Source organism: Hoplias malabaricus, chromosome 4, assembly GCF_029633855.1.
Source record: "Hoplias malabaricus isolate fHopMal1 chromosome 4, fHopMal1.hap1, whole genome shotgun sequence".
Classification (NCBI taxonomy): domain Eukaryota; kingdom Metazoa; phylum Chordata; class Actinopteri; order Characiformes; family Erythrinidae; genus Hoplias; species Hoplias malabaricus.
The window spans coordinates 14,648,514-14,661,936 of record NC_089803.1 but is presented as its reverse complement, the minus strand read 5'-3'; the positions used below and the strand labels follow the sequence as shown (position 1 = coordinate 14,661,936).

General features: G+C 40.0%; 1 pseudogene; it reads right to left on the bottom strand.

Annotated features, from left to right (window-relative positions):
* Positions 1-978: 978 nt before the first annotated feature.
* On the bottom strand, positions 979-5,082 carry LOC136694922 (CMP-N-acetylneuraminate-beta-galactosamide-alpha-2,3-sialyltransferase 1-like; annotated as a pseudogene).
* Between the last annotated feature and the right edge of the window lie 8,341 nt (positions 5,083-13,423).

The window sequence follows — 13,423 nt, the reverse complement described above, 5'->3', positions numbered from 1 at the left end:
TCAGTGGTCCCAAACTCCACAGTCATAAGAAAGAAAGAGATAAAGAGAAAGAAAATGAGATTCAGAGAGTGAGAGAGAGAGTGAGAATGAGAGAGAGAGGGTGAGGGTGACTCAGTTTAATTGTTTGCATATTACTTTTTACGGTCTCTGTCACATTTAAAACATTCATTCATTCGTTCATTGTCTCCAGTTCAGGGTCACGGTGGGTCCGGAGCCTACTGGTAATCACTGGGCTCTAGGGGGAACTCTTAGGGTGACGCACACTCACACATTCACTCACACACTCACACATTCACTCACACACTCACACCTATGGACACTTTTGAGTCACCAATCCACCTACCCACGTGTGTTTTTGCACTGTGGGAGGACACCAGAGCACCCGGAGGAAACCCACGCGGACACGGTTGTAATTTACACACAGTGAAGGACAGCTGCTGTGTTCAAATAATACAGTAAACTAAGAACCCACAAAAATGGACATGCATGTTTGTAATTGGACAGGAAAAATATGATGACATTACGAAAATAACATATTGAACAATATTCACACAACTATTGCACAATAAAACCTTTTAACACTAACATCCAGCTCTTATACTATTAACCCAAGGTAGATATTAAGTATCTCTAAATGCACATTTGTACTCAGATGTGCATGTGTAAAAGTGTAACACCACTGCCACACATTTCCAGGGTTCCGGGGTCCTGAATTCTAGCACTGCCTCTGGTCACTGACTGTGAGGAGTGTGGTGTGTTCTCCCTGTATCTGTGTGGGTTTCCTCCAGTTGCTCCGGTTTCCTCCCACAGTCTAAACACACACTCTGGTGGGAGGATTCGCTGTGTGAAATGTTCACATGTCTATCTGTCTACAAGTGTTAGCGTGTGAAATTGTGTGATACAAAAAATGAATGAAAGAAATGAATGGGTGGATGGTTAAATGAATGAATGAATGAATGACTGCACAATTAGACGTCATCACCATCCTTTGTACATCTGGATCTTGTTTCTCTGATGGAGTTCCAGAGTGGTGTTGTACTCGTTGCTTCCTTTGTGGTTACCTCTGTTAAAATGCAGGTGATATTTCTTGTCATAGTAATGATGCCACGTCCCATCTTCCTTAGCACCGAAACCAAATACACTCACCTGAGAGAGATAGACACACACACACAAAATAAGAGAATATCCCCAGTATAATCTCCTGCCAAAGGAATCAAGTCATACCAAACATATTCTGGTTTGTTTAACACTTTTTTGTTTACTACATAATTCCATGTGTACCTTCATAGTTTTAATGTCTTCCACATTATTTTACCATGTAGTAAACATTGATAAAAATGAAAATATTTTTTTAAAGAAACTAAGAAAAGACACTGAATGAAAAGATGTCCACATTTTTGACTTGTACTTTACATTCACAACATGTGGAAAATGGCCCCAAACCACACCCTGAATGGGCGTGTCCAAACATTTGACTGGTACTGTCTTTGTGAACATTGCCTTTAAACACTCTCTCGTTCTCTCAGTTAAAATGATCTTAATGCTATGAATTATTAATTAATTATTAAAGATTATTAATTCAGTAGCTGGGTGGGGAAGTGGTGGACATGGACCTGGTCACAGATGTGCAGGGAGAACACCAGTATGATGAAGCCAGTGGAGGGATACAGGCCTTGTTTCTTCAGCCAGCTCTCGTGGACGTATCTGATGAACTCAGGATTCAAGATCATCACCTTCAACGACACAGAGGGAGCAGCTTTAATGTCACAATTATCATCATTTGAGGTGGGGATTTAAAGGAACACTAGGTAAGATTTAGGATTGTTGCTACTGGGCTCCTCCTACAGTTGCAGAGTGTTAGTGACTTTTACAGCACTGTCCTGAAATCAAGAGGGAGGGTGTGAGGGGAGTGTGTTCTTGCCCTCCACCAAAAGCTACATAGTGCAGATAAATCAGTGCTTAGCAAGGACAGAGGTTCACCACTGGTGAAACAGATATATCTAATTACAGATTGTATATCGTAGCTGATAACACCAAAGAAACAGGTTTGATTCCTCACTCAGAGTGTGTTAACACTCCGTAAATCACTTCTGTAATAAGATCAGGCTGTTGGTTGGGGAGATTGGTCATATGTGAAATGTAAGCTAAATTTGAGTTTAGAGCTGGGGCTAGTTTGAGGATTACCTTATCCTTGTTTGCTTGTATTTTGGGTTTCAGTTTCTGATTTGCCCTAAAGAATAACAATAAAAAAGAAGTCAAAATAAACTCCAACAATATACAAAACATACAACACTAAGCAAATGTCTTGAACTATTCAGGGAGAATGACTAATCTGTAACTAGACAGACAAGAAAGTTGAGTTCAGGTATGAATTGAATTGACTTTACACAAGAAAATTAAACAAAATCAAGACCAATAAATAAATAAATAAATAAAACCAAGCTATAAAACATACGCTACACGATTTCCCCAAAAGTTGGGATGCTAATAAAAACATAGCAATGATGTGCTTATCATTTAAACCTTTAATGGGAATACAATATTTCAAATGTTTAAACTGGAAAATTATATTGTTTTGTTTTTTTATTTTTTAAATATTTTCCCATTTTTGTCACATTCTGTTTCCTTGGACTCAGTTACTTCAGCAGAGGAATGCATTCCCCAAGATCCCCTGGGAGACCATGTGCAAGATTCAACCAATCGGGTCACTTTTCATTCTTCACAATCACCTGAATTCTAGATTCTTCTGTTTCTCATTTAAGGGTAAATTAGTCAGTATTTAAGCCAGGATTTGAGTCTGAGTGTTTGTGGAGTGTTGCCCTTATCTGTGCTTATGAAGTGGTTCTCTCTTCTAGACATTTCTGAACCTATTTCAACTGCAAATTTAAACAGTAATTATGTGGTAGTAATAGTATTTTAGATGAAATATAGGGTTTAAATAATTTGCACATCATTGCATTGGTTTTTATTTAGTCATTGCACACTGTCCCGACATTTTTGAAATGTGTCGTCAAAGCAAAAGTCTTGGAAAGCCAGATGTGGAAAAGTGAACAAAGGCATGTGGACAGAGAAACAGTGTAAGTCAGGGGCAGTTCATCACAGATGCCTGAGAACACAGCTCCTGATCTATGAAATAGAGCCACCTCAAGACTGGCTAGAAGTGAGTCCAGGGATGGGACAAAAGTAGCTTGTCCAAACAAAGCACTGAGGCTGGATGGAGACAGAAGCAGTAAATAAAAAGGCAGGGACACAGGAGCAGTGGGTGGGATCACAGAGGCTAGGGCAGGAGTGAACGAGACTGCAGAACCAGGGGATTGTAAAGAACATCACGTTTATGAGTGTTTTCTTACCAGGGGATACCTTTGGTGGCAAAGAGGCTGACAACCCACTGCAGGTCTTTAACCTTAAACGGGACCACAGGTCCACAGCACTCACGGGGTAGATGGCTCGGTGAGTGGTCTTTGATCCAACGTCCTGCTCGAAACCAGCAGTAGGAGCACTGTTCATCCTGTGGGACATTTTAAAGGTCTTCCATATTTTGTGTTTCTCTGTTCACATTCACATAAAGGAGCTCTGTCAGTACCTTATAACAAAGTCATGGCTGTCTATTAAAGGTCCGTATTGAGATCCTTGTAGGTTCCCAGAGTTTCCCACCACAGCGCAGGTTCTGCAGCGTCGGGGACCAGCGTCTGAGTAGAGTTTTCCATCAGGAAACAGAGAGAACAGGGTCTCCACTATAGCACTGATGTTCTCTTTACTGGGTCGACCTTGAAGCCTCTGCACGAGTAAAAAAATAAATAACAATTGGACACTAATAAGCTGGACTTCATAAGCCTCATTGTTCCACAGCTGAACAAGGAATGAATCTCTTTCTTTGCAATATGAAAATAGAATTGGAAAATAAGTTCAGTAGAAAATTTTAAACCCTTGTAAATTGGTTATTGTTTGTAGTCAAATCAAAATATATTCATTCATCTGTAAGCGCTTATCCAGTTCAGGGTCGCAGTGGGTCCAGAGCCTACCTGGAATCATTGGGCGCAAGGCGGGAATACACCCTGGAGGGGGAGCCAGTCCTTCACAGAGCAACATCATAATATATATGATATTATAGCCCCCTCCATGGCATGTTCCCGCCTTGCACTCAGTGATTCCGGGTAGGCTCCGGACAAACTTGACCCTGAATTGGATAAGCGCTTACAGAAAATCAATAAATGAATGAATAAAACAAGAAATTAGCTTCTACCAAGCTACTGCTAGTAAAAGTGTACAACTCATACACCACCAAAACGCAGCATATTTGTCTTATGTTATTAATATCACACTCCCCAGTATAATTACTTTTATTGTAGGAATGTAATTTTATTTTAGGAAACAGACATTAGAATGTATAAATGTATGTAAATTATAGAATTTCAGTCAAAAATGTAAACAAAGTAATTATGAACATTTAATTAACTCATAAAAGGCTATTTAAATAATTAAAATCATACAATAGAAAGAGTGCATTTTCTGATGCTCAGATTAGATGCAAGAAAATAGAAAGGTATTTAACCTGGATTATAAACTGTGAAAGCAGGGCACATCTAATATCTCCTGTTGTCATATAACTGAAGTTCCGGTACTGTTCTGATGTGAACAGCTACACTGCTGATTTCTGTTAACTCTGTAATAAACAGAAAGTCTAAGTTTGAGGAGATCTCTACACTGCTTAACTAAGACCTAATATGAAACACCATGCAGCTCATCGGATCCAAAATGGTTGTTATATTTGATTGTACCCACATTTCCATCAAAAAAAAAAAAAAAAAGAACTGAGATATTTGTGATGTGATAAACTCCTACCTGCCACCACTCCCAGGTGTTAGGACTGATCTCACTGTTCCCTCTGGACAGAAATACAGGTACTGGACTCTTGTAGCGCTCTCTGAACCAGGGGTCTACATCCCCATCCATTAAACACTGGACACAGGCACAGGTCTCCTTGGAAGGGAGGTCCAGCTGGATGTGGTTTAACATTACCAGGCAGATGATGGTCAATCCCAAAAACACTTTCAGAAGGTGTTCAGTGGCACAGAGCACCATTTTCTACCCCGTAGTGTGAGGAAGGAATCAACATACAGCCAGGACATATTTGACCTTGAGGCACTGAAGAATCTTTGCAGAAGAGGGTGTGAATTGTGTGTGACGAGGCTCTGCCCCTTTTGCTCTCTTTATTTTTTAATATCTTTTTATAATATTGTTTCTTTAAGATAAACATTATGTATTTTATTATCATAAAAACACATTTTGTTTCATTTATAATATCAGTGAAACAAAGCAAAAAAACAACATTAAAACAGCTGTAACAACAAAAAGCCTGTTTATGTCACACATGTATGACTCATTAGGAGTAAATAATAAATAAAACCTTACATAAAAATTAATGCAATTAATAATACAACTTTAAATCAGTATCACAATAAAATAAAATATTGAAATATATAATTTATGTTCTCAATAATAGAAAGGGCTGGTTTCCTACACAACGATTAAGCCTAGTGCTGGACTATATGCTCATCACAATCACAATTCAAAAGACTTGAAAAAGGCCTTTTACAAATTTGTAGAAAGAAAGATAAATTGTGTTAAAATTCGAAGAGCATATCAATAAATTAATTCAAAAGTCTTTTAGAGGGGAAAAATATTTAAAAACATTTCTATTATTTGTTACTGAGATCAAATTCCTTTTTATTCACGCAAACACTTCCATCCACCAAATATTCAAAATTATAATCCAAAAATAATATTTACAATATTATACAACACTCAGAGCACAAAGGCTTCTTTGCCCACAGTGTATATGGTATATGTGTGATTTTGACACACAGTGTGTTATCTGAAGACACACAAACTCTGAAACAATGCACTATTTTAATTCAGAGGTGTTTAAGTTAATCATTAGTCTGTAACGTTTTACAGCTGTCTGAAACCATAAAGCAATGAACAGAATGTCACAGGAGTGGCTCTAAAGTCAGGATGAGTTAATTTATAGCTCTAAACCCTATGTCACAGATATGAAATGATATGCTCTTGAGCAACTGTGCAGTGGACGTTTGTTCTTGAACTAAAAACCTAACCTCAATGTCTTACGTCACTAATGTTCTCATGGCTGGGTACAATCAAATCCCCACACAATGTTCCAATAGCATAAAGCTTTAATTTAAGAAGTAAAACCTGTTACTGCAGCAAAAAGGGAGAACTCATAATTATATCCTAAGTGATTGTGTGAGTTGCCCAGCTGGTTGCTAGGACATTTGACCAGTAATTTGATGTGGTTTGCCGCAGGTATGTCTTTGCCTGGTTGTTGCTTGGTGATTGTGATGGTGTTGATAGAGGGTTAAGACGACAGAGGTCAAAATGAGATAGTTTATTTGGTCCTAAAGTTCAAAGTCACTGTTCCTCCCAATTTTAAATGATCCTAACGTGAAGTGAAGGGATGTAGGTGAAACATATTTCATATTTTAATATATTCTCTATGACAATATAAAAATCTAACAGAAAAAAAGAACATTAATCACTGTAAATAAACAGAAGTTGCAGTTTACATGTTTGTGTCTACAGGTCCTTTCTTTGAATGACTTTAGCACATCTGCTCCCAAGACATCACCAGTTTCTCAAACTGCACTGGTTCAGATTTGTTACTAATGTTCATCCAGAACCTCTGCATTGTTCATCAGTAGGTTCTGTAAAACATTAGCCATTACCTTGCCAAGAGGCACAGCTCCTGCTGAATAAACCATCCTGTTTAACATAACAGACCTCTTCACATACGTTGCGTTGGTCTTTCCCGAGTTCAGAGCTGAACCCAATGTTTCCCATTCCACCTGATTAATTTAACTTCCTTTAATCACTACAGTGACCCTGAATCTGTTGTCCATCGTCCACAACATCCTCCTCCTCCTCAAAATTTAGCTATTTAACAGAAGACTTAGTAACTTCAGGGAAAGCTTTCCGTCTGAATTCTGTCAGACAATGAGACAGAAAGTTGTTTGTCCAGTTTTTGTGTTGAACTAATTCTCCATCAATAATTTCTGGATCATATTGTTCTCTCATGCATTAGTTTTCTGTGAGGAGTTTGGTGTGTTCTCTTTGTGTCTGCGTGGATTTTATTCGGGTACTCCAGTTTCCTGCCACGGTGGGATTCCACTAGATTCTCTGGCTCCCTTCCCAGAGTCCAAGTGAGAGTGTTTGTGATATGACCCTATCACTCACAATCTCACACAGCAACAATGAGTTTCTGAGGGTGGAGTTAGATTTGGTTGAACCAGATTGGATGTACATGACCCTCAATGAGATCTAACTAAGTTTTTAAATATGTTGGGTGTCACACCTATCAAGTCTCCCCATCCTTCTATGAACCCTCAAAACAGTGTGGACTTCATCTCCTATGATTCAACACTCTCTCAGGTTCCTGTCACATACCAATGGTCAGCCAGTCAGGAGCAGTGTGCCCGCTCCTCATCCCCAGAGTTCTGATCTGTTTCACCTGTTTCCCTCTGTCCGTGTGTATATGTAGGACAGTGTTTTATCCACTCTTTGCAAAGAATTGCCTCCGGTCGTGTTAGTGCATATAGAGTTTGAACTTATTCCGTGCTTGACGTTGTCTTCTGGATTGTCCTACTAAGTCTGTTTGCTCCTAACCTACATTTCCCCGTGTTTTGGACTCTAACTAGTTTGTATAAAGTTCGGGATTTCTCCTCTTGTCATTAAAGTCTTGTTTCATCTGCAAGCGTCTGCCATGTTCCTGTTTCGTTACAGTAATTCTAAAATATGCAGATGGCAGATACCAACAAGATTCATACTGCAGTTAGTAACCAAGGACAACACCAACAACTTTTGTATTCATTAAGTCCCTTGAAACTCTCAATCGACAACAAGGTGAACAACAAAAGCAATTAGCTTCATTAAGGAGTGATGTATATTCAAATGACATATAATTTAATGTTCACATATGAATATGTTATTAAATGTGTGCAGTACATGGAATGACTTATTGTTCAGAATTTGTGCCTATATGAGGTTTTTTGTCTCTGTGAAAATGGAATGGGGCGGCACGGTGGCACAGCAGGTAGTGTCGCAGTCACACAGCTCCAGGGGCCTGGAGGTTGTGGGTTCGATTCCCGCTCCGGGTGACTGTCTGTGAGGAGTTGGTGTGTTCTCCCCGTGTCTGCGTGGGTTTCCTCCGGGTGCTCCGGTTTCCTCCCACAGTCCAAAAACACACGTTGCAGGTGGATTGGCGACTCGAAAGTGTCCGTAGGTGTATGTGTGTGTGTCTGTGTTGCCCTGTGAAGGACTGGCGTCCCCTCCAGGGTGTATTCCCACCTTGCGCCCGATGATTCCAGGTAGGCTCTGGACCCCCCGCGACCCTAAATTGGATAAGCAGTTACAGATAATGGATGGATGGAAAATGGAATGTTGGTGTAAGCGTCTTTCCTGGTAGCAGGACAGGATGACCTTAAAAGTTATGTTTCTTTACCAGAACAGGAAATGAAGTAAACATACCATTTACCATATGTAGGCACAACCCAACCTATATAAGTTGGGGATGGGGTGAAAATGTCAGAAGGCATTGGCTAAACTTCTCAACAAGCAGTCTACTGGGGCTTTTTAACATGCTGTTATTTTCATTGTAATAAACCTGATTATTTGCAACGAAAGAAAGGTGTTGGCGTAGAAGTCTTTTTCAGCATCTTCTTCACAATACTGAAAATAAACAACACAAGCAACATGGGTAAACTTATTTCTCAACTACAACAGCAGAATCCTTCGAGGCCTCCTGCTCCTCATGCTATTCCCTCACCCACTACTAATGAACAAAGCATTTTTTTGTCAGTAAACTGGAGATGTTTAATAGTTCCTCAAATCAGTGCAAGGGTTTTTTTTTTTACTACAGTGCTCTATCTTTTTTGTCAATTCACCCACAAGATCAGATCAACACTGCATTTCATTTTTGATTCCTCAGTTGACAGGCAAAGCTTGAGATGCAGTTTGGACCATCATTCAATCTCACACATACGATGTATTTATTCAATAACTCAAATCTGTGTTTGATTGTCGTCATGAGGGATGCTCTCAAGGGGAGTTACTTTTACAGCTTAAACAAGGTACTCAATCAGTGTCAGAATATGCACTGAGATTTTGTACTCTAGCAGCTGGTAGTGGTCGAAACAACCCTACCTTGATTGTAGCCTTCAGAAATGGACTAAATTCTGATGTTCTTTCTGAGATGGCATGTAAGGATGATGGATTGTCATTAGACAACATCATATCTCTTGTCATTCGACTAGATCAACTTAAACATGGTAGAGGTCTACATAAACTCCCTACATCCACTACAGCTGTCAGCTCTTCATGTCACACCATTTCCATGCATCATACTAGCTCCAATGACTCTCACCAATGTCATCATGTCACCATGTGTTTTGCCTGTCTCATGAATAGAGGCTCAGTTGTCTGCAAGGAGGTCTCTGCCTCTTTTGCGGGGTTCCTTGCCACATTATACAGGAATGTCAGACTCACCCTCATAGAACCATGGCACCTACCTCAGGACAGTACCCTCTACGCACTAATGTGGTGAGTGTGCCCACATTGGGGCTGGTATCTAAGTCATTTTTTTCTCCCTGTAATGATTGGCTGCTCCAAATCTCTTTTTGTGTTTTCAGCCTTGATAGGCTCTGGGGCTGATGGAAATTTTATCCACTCCAAGCCGGTAGACCAACTCCAGATTCCTGTTGAACATCTTAATACCCCATTGATGTGGATCTAGAAGGAGAAGGAGTTGTGTCTGTACTCACCAATCCTGTTTATATGTCTGTTAGTGCTCTTCACATAGAGGAGATAAGTTTTTTTTTATTGTTAACTCCACAGAATATGAAATAACAGTAGGGTTACCCTGGCTTCAAAGACACAATCTTGTTATCTCATGGGCAGGAAGAGAGATTATTTCCTGGTCAACATATTGTCATTGTCACTATCTTAAATTCCCCTCTATAACGGTTAGTCTACTATTATTGATGGTCTTGTACCAGTCAACATCCCCTCAGAATATAATGATCTTAGAGAGGTGTACAGTAAAACTAGGGCATCCCAGCTTCCTCCCCACAGAGAATATGACTGTGCTATAGAAGGTGCTATTCCACCAAAATCCTGTATATACTCCTGACATAAGGTGAGGAGAAAACCATGGAGGAATATATCAAGGAGGCCTTAGAACGGGGTTTTATACAACCTTCTACCTCTCCTGCCACAGCCGGTTTCTTCTTGCCCCTAGTCCCTGTTGCTTTAGTATAACTTTGTGGGGCAACCACATTTTCTAAATTAGATCTCCATATTGCCTACAATTGGATTAGAATTTGAGAAGGTGATGAGCGGAAGACAGACTTTATTACCACTAGGGGGCACTACGAATACACTGTGATGCCTTTTGGTTTGAAAACTTCCCCAGCAGTGTTCCAAGCATTTCTTCATGATGTGTTAAGGGAGATGTTAGATTTATATGTCATTGCTTATATTGATGATATGCTAATTTACTCCTCTAATAGGGAGACTCATGTTCAACATGTGAGAACTGTGCTCACTAGTCTCCTGGAACATCAGTAAAGGGTGAGAAGTGTGAATTTTATCTCTCTTCTGTTTCATTCTTAGGCTACGCCATCAGCTCTGAAGGGATTGTCATGGATAATCACAAAATTGAGGCTATCGTGAACTGACCTATTCCAACCTCCATCAAAGATCTACAGAGATTCCTTGGGTTCGCAAACTTCTATCGATGCTTTATAAGGTATTTTAGCAGCAAAGCCTCCTCTTTAATTAATCTGCTGAAGGGTAATGCTAAAAGACTGATTTGGAATACAGAAGCTCAGGAGGCATTTGATGCCTTGAAAGAAATGTTTACTACCGCCCCTATCTTGAGACATCCAGACCCCTCTCAACCTTTTGTTGTTGAGGTAGACGCCTTGGAGGTTGGAATCGGAGCCATTCTGTCCCAACGGGTTGGTGAACCAAAAAAAATTGCAAATGTCTTCAGTTGAATGTAACTATGGTATAGGGGATAGATAACTCCTAGCCATTAAGTTAGCTCTTGAGGAATGGCGTCATTGGCTGGAGGGAGCGTTACACCCTTTTGTGGTGCTAACTGACCACAAAAATCTCGAGTATTTGAAAACTGCCAAAAGATGACATCCCTGTCAGGCGCACTGGTCCCTATTCTTCTCCCATTTTAATTTCTCTGTTACCAATCTGCCAGGCACTCATAATGTCAAGGCTGACACCCTCTGTCATATACACATGCATTCAGAGTCATTCACTACCACCCAACGGGTGTTACCACCTTCAGTTTCGGAATCTCCTACTAGATGGGAGATTGATGATGAGCTTGATCAAGAACTTTCTCATACTCGTATCCTACTCCAACTACTGTTTCACCTGTTTCCCTCTGTCTCTGTGTATATGTAGGACAGTGTTTTATACACTCTTTGTGAAGTATTGCCTCTGGTCGTGCATACTGAGAGTCTATATCCGTGTTACTATAGAGTTTGAACTTATTCCGTGCTTGACATTGTCTTCTGGATTGTCCTACTAAGTCTGTTTGCTCCTCTTGTCATTAAAGTCTTGTTTCATCTGCAAGCGTCTGCCACGTTACTGTTTCATTACATTGGGAAATTTGTACCAATAAATTACAAGCTATAACTCAAACTTTGAAATATAAATCAAAAGTAGATGTGATGGGAAACACAGCCTGTAAATTAAAGACCCATATTAAATTTAGTAGTTCAGATTAATTTTCCTGCTGTTCTCCGTAGGAGAATACATACATTTATAACCTCTCCTTCCTCTGAGAGCTGCAGCTGTTGACCTTTGTTGTCACTCCCCTTTGTAAAATAAGGTTTTACTAAGTTTCACATTAAACAGGCTGGTTACCAAATGTTTAGGATGTCATAATTTATCATGTTCAGTACACAAATAAAAATTTTAATGTCCAATATAATGATATGAACTTTAACATAATGACAGAGAAACAATGAACTGTGCTGAGAGAAACAGGAAAGTGGCTAGAAGCAGCCTGGACCATGGCTTTAAAACATGCAAAACACAGCCATAAATAGGGTGACCACATTTGGTGGACACTTGGGGCCAGATAGCAGCACAGGGCAGACAGACATGTGCACTGGGTGGAAGGTTTGGGTGGACATTATAAAAATGTATCCATAAGTATGCAAATATGTTGTTGAACTTTAAAACATGAACACTGAACACCCCTTAACAAGACAACTAACAATGTCTTTTATGGCCCTACAGAAAAAAGGCTATACAAACAATGGAACTTGTCCATTCCTGAGAGTTTATGATTATGGAAATCCAGTTATTTTCTGTTCATACAAAACTACAAAACTGAAGCATGTGGGAATGTCATTCCCCTGACTTGTTTTCACCAGAAAACTGATCATTTTAATGATCTATGATTTATTGTTATGTTATTAAAAGCCCTACATTCTATCAACCAGAATACATACTTAATGAAGGAAAAGGGCATTGCTGGCAATCAGACATTTATGTAGAAAAACTTGCATTTAATATAAGGACCGGCAGATTAAAATGCTGCTGTATGTCATCAGGCTCAGTCAAAACCTCAACGCCTCAAAACAATGTTCCAGACTTCACTGAATACCAGAAGCTGTATTACTCCAATCACACGAAAGAGTACTGTTGTATCACACTGCCCTCTGTTGGCCACTGAGAATCTCATAATGTTTTTCTTTTTTACTTCAATATGAACTCAGTGCAGGTTGCTGTTGTTGTTGTTATTCCACTGTCAGCTGCTGGACACAGCAGGTCTGCACATTAGACTTGGCCCAAGCTGCCTTTCCCAGCACAACCTTCCCATTAACCCTGAGCCTGTGGCAGACACCAGGAGCTCACTGAGCAGTGGAACCCCCAGAGGCTGGACAGTGAATGTTAGGAGAATACACATAGAGCAGAATCGTATATGGAGTGACTTAAACAGGTAACATGGAGTGCCTACAAAAGTAGGATGAAATCAATTATTATTAACCATTAAAAGAATATTTGGATGTGTGCGTGTGTGAAATTGGACAGAGCATTTTCACACACTCATCCAGACACTCACTCACCCCACACACTCACCCAGACACTCACATACTCACACCTGTGGACAGTTTCACACACTCATCCAGTCACACACTCACACCTGTGGACAGTTTCACACACTCATCCAGTCACACACTCACACCTGTGGACAGTTTCACACACTCACCCAGTCACTCACACACTCACACCTGTGGACAGTTTCACACACTCACCCAGTCACTCACACATTCACACCTGTGGACAGTTTCACACACTCACCCAGTCACTCACACACTCA